The sequence below is a fragment of the Biomphalaria glabrata genome, chromosome 16 (genome assembly GCF_947242115.1).
Source record: "Biomphalaria glabrata chromosome 16, xgBioGlab47.1, whole genome shotgun sequence".
NCBI lineage: Eukaryota > Metazoa > Mollusca > Gastropoda > Planorbidae > Biomphalaria > Biomphalaria glabrata.
This window is the reverse complement of record NC_074726.1, coordinates 29,623,265-29,627,713: the sequence shown is the minus strand read 5'-3', so window position 1 is coordinate 29,627,713 and position 4,449 is coordinate 29,623,265.

Here is a 4,449-nt window from a genome sequence, read left to right as displayed (position 1 = left end):
TACGGGTTCGAGTCTTACCCGACGCTTTAGGTACGTCGGGATGCTATGGCTAGGAAGTAATAATTTGAAATTCTGAAACATGTGAAAAAAAGGAAATATACACAAACAAGGAGACCAACTCTAAATCTATTAATTTATGTTATTTTACATTTATTACATTCCCTCGTGTTGTTCAATGTGAATGGGTCTTTTACCGTATTTAGCTATATTACAGCTATATTCGAAAAAAAAAATTACAGAGCCACCTCCTAAATTCATAAACAAGCTGAATAAGATAATTAGAAGCTTTATATTTAAAAACACTATTAGGAGCATTAAGCACACTACACTCATTCAAAACAAAGAGGATGAGGGATAAACTTGCAAGATGTTAAAACAAAAATACATTCGCTAAGGCTAAAATTTGTAGGTCAAGTAGTTAGAAACCCAACAAACTTTTCCTTGACAATTTACTATTATGGTTTAAGATTAAGTAGTCTTCTTCCAATACACAATGATACTCCTCACTATTTTGGTACAGTCACTCATCCATTTTACAGATCTATTTCAATAATTTAATTTGGTAATGAACATTTAATACACAACAAAACCAAAGAGTCATACACAACACTTAAAAAGCTGTTACATGAAAGCCTAGTGAATAGGATTAAGTGGGGGAGAGTTCTTGGGGTGACAGAATTCAAGGACACATTCATAAACCTACACAGTAAACATATCCCACCAAAAGCTAGAGAGATAAGTTATAGACTTATCTTTGGGATGACCCCTATGGTTAGAAAATGGGCAAATGACCGTAAATGTAAATTATGCCATCTTGAAAATGCTGATAATGAGAAACATATGTATTTGGAATGTCCATTATTCCTTAAAGTTAAAAGTACTGTAAGGGACCTATTGGAAGCAAACTGTGGCAACTATGTAAATGTTAACTTGTCTATTGTTTTAAACAAGCTGCCGAAACTAAAAAATAAAATGATACATAACTTTAACTTGATTATTGTTTCCGAATACAGGAATCTTGTTTGGGCTACCTGGCTCAAATGTCTACATAATAATAAGGTGTTTGATCCTAATCACTTAGGATTGACATTTAGGAAAATAATGGATTTTAGGGTAGAAAATTATCTAGCTTGATTTTCATATACTTGTCCAATTAGTATTCCAGAAATGGGGTGTTGGGGGTCAGGGATTTTTTATATTGTGTTGATTGTTCTGGGGTAGAGGATACTTGTATCAATTTTCTGTCTCTAGTGAGTTCAATGGTTAGGTAGTATGTCTTTGATATTAAATAATATTTCTATTATTATTATTATATTTCTAAGGTTAATTAATCACTTTTCAATTGTTTATGATTTAATACTTGTCAATTATTAGAACTTACGAATAAAAACCTATAAAAAAAAAATTAAAAAGCCCACAAAAGAGGCAAGATGGCCCATAAAAGAGGCACATAAAGCCCAAAAAAAAAAGAGGCAAAGAAAAGAGGAAAAGACCCAAGGATTCCTATGATGATAAAGCTAAAATTGAATAGCGCAAATTCTGAGGCTTCCGTATTGAAAAAAAAAGTATGAGCCTTTTCAAAACAATTACATCAATTATAAGACTTCAGTTAGGCCTGGAGAGGCGCGGTAGCTGAGCGGTAAAGCGCTTGGCTTCCGAACCGGGGGCCCCGGGTTCGAATCGTGGTGAAGACTGGGATTTTCAACTTCGGAATCCTAAGGCGCCTCTGAGTCCACCCAGCTCCAATGGGTACCTGATATTAGTTGGGGAAAAGTAAAGGCGGTTGGTCGTTGTACTGGCTACATGACACCCTCGTTAACCGTAGGCCACAGAAACAGATGAACTTTACATCATCTGCCCTATAGACCACAAGGTCTGAAAGGGGAACTAGTTAGGCCAGGTTCACATCTAACTTTGCATTCACTTGCACCTATCCTTTGATCTGCTGTACCGTTGGGGCACTATACAAGATCTGTCAACCTTCTTTCTCCATTCTTATATATCATTTGTCTTTGATATAATTTCATTTGGATGTTCTTTCTGAAAATATTGAAGCCTGCCTGGGTGGACCACTTCGGGGGCCGATTTTGAGTTTGTGTTTCCACACAAACTGTCTTTGTAACCTTGTTTTTTCATTCAAAATGTTAGGGGAAAAAATGCGTGACATCATTTATTAAAATTTCTTAGAAATTTTATTATTTTTCAAAATTTAAACGATAATTATTAACAGTCACTGTACAGTGTGTCATCTAGACATCTATTAAAACATCAGTTTCATAAAGTAAGTAGTGATTTGAAACAAAGTTATTCTAAAATTGAGAAATGTATACATTTCCCCTGTTAGATAAAGGGAGAAGACTCTCTTAGACATGTTGATCTTCAAACGATGGAGACTAGTTAAACACTGTAGACAGACAGGGTAAATAATCCACCAATTAACCATTTCTATGGATTGATCCCAGTATCCTCCCTTTGTTTATTCAACCCCCTTTGTGGAAAAAAAAAGAGAACAAAAAATCATAAATATATCTATTTATCTCCCTTTTTTTAAATTTAGCTCTCTATTTTTTAAAATTTAGCTCTCTATTTTCTTTAATTTATCTCTCTATTTTCTTTATTTTCCCCGTTGTCATTATATTTTATTCTCTCTCTGTTGACATTGTGTTGGTTTCTATATGTTTGTCTTTGGAGTGTAGAGTTGTTGCACTTGGCATGAAAGGTCATATATTGTTGAGTGTAACCTGTATTATGTGAGCCCGGGCATGCTACCCTGCCTCATAGTGGCGCCCCGGCTGGAAACGATCGTAGGAGGAAACGATTAGGCTAAAGGGTAGCAAAACAAGACTCCCGTGGGGGTGCCTAAGGGAGTGCGAGAGTTGTAAAAAAGCTCCCACAATCTTGTCACAATCCAGGCGCTGTTCCTCAAAGGGCCGTTACATAATAAATGGCGTGTCCTGCACGGTTAGCCTGGTATATAAAAAAGGAAAATGTGCACGCGGTCTCTGGCCGCGAGTCTGACACCCCGCCAGACAGAACAGTGTACACTGTTCTCATTCAGGCCAGTGAAAGGAAGCTCTTGTTCACTTTTGCTGGCCTAGAGTTCCAAGAGACGAAGGCTCAACTCTACCTGACAGTTTCAAGAAGGAAATATAATCATGACTTTTGGTCAGAGTGTTACAAGATCATCATGACTTATCATGACTTTCGGTCAGAGTGTTCTAAGATTATCATGACTTATCATGACTTTCGGTCAGAGTGTTACAAGATCATCATGACTTATGATGACTTTCGGTCAGAGTGTTCTAAGATCATCATGACTTATGATGACTTTCGGTCAGAGTGTTACAAGATCAGCTGTCGTCATCGAGAAGTAGATAGAAGTCCAATTCATAAAGCGCTGGTTGTGAGTGTGTATTTGTTTCATGTGTGAATGTTGTTCGAATTTTTCATCTATACTGTTTTTGCACAGTAGTTACGCTGAGGTGGTCAAACTGAATTTTCATTTGATTGGATCAATAATAAATTATCTTATCTTAATTCTTATCTTATCACAGTGATGGCCATTTTAATTTCCGACACTCGTGTCGCGGGCCGCTTGAAAAAGGTACAAAAAAAAACGAAAACTTTAACAATGAATAGACTCATTAGTTCGGAAAAAAAGTCTTTTCTCTGTTTTATTTTTTTTTTTGGCGGGGGGGGGGGGGGGGCAATCCTCACGAGCTACCACACTGGGCAGCATATTCCATAGCTACGCCACTGCATTAATTAATGGGATATTTGAAGTTAACCCTCTTTTAAGCGTCAGAAAAAGGCTTCATTTCTTTACTAATAATGTGACTGACATTGTAGCTAGCTTTACCACCGACTCATTTTCTTGTCTGTTTCAGAATATTCCCATCAATCCTCCAATCTCTAGGCGTAGTGTAACAATTTTTTATTCACGGCTCAAACCAAGAATGCCGTAATATTAGTTTTATAATGCCGTTTATATATATTCTTTGTTTTTAAAACAGCCACACTTTCTTTACAAATAAAAGATACTGCTTTATTATCATGTCCCACAAAAAAAGGTAAGACCTGTTCACTTTTCCTGGTAGATTCTACACAGCCAGATTGAACTATTGAACTTATTTGATGCCATTTCTCTAGTCACTATATTGTCTAATTTCTTCATCGTGGACCCTTGATAGATATGGGCCTTACTCACCTTGAAAATGTAGACAACCTATAAGGCTCAAACCACAGACACATATATAGTAATACAAAGAGCCAGACTACATTGTATCTATGTACCTGAAATGCGAGTGTCTCAAAACTATTTTTAGATGTTATTTTGTGTTTTAAAAGTGGTGTGGTCATGTGGAATAATGAATTCTCCCTGACCAGCAACTAAAAAAAAAAAACAACAAAAAAAAAACAAATGTACTTTTAAGAACAAAACAAGTCAAA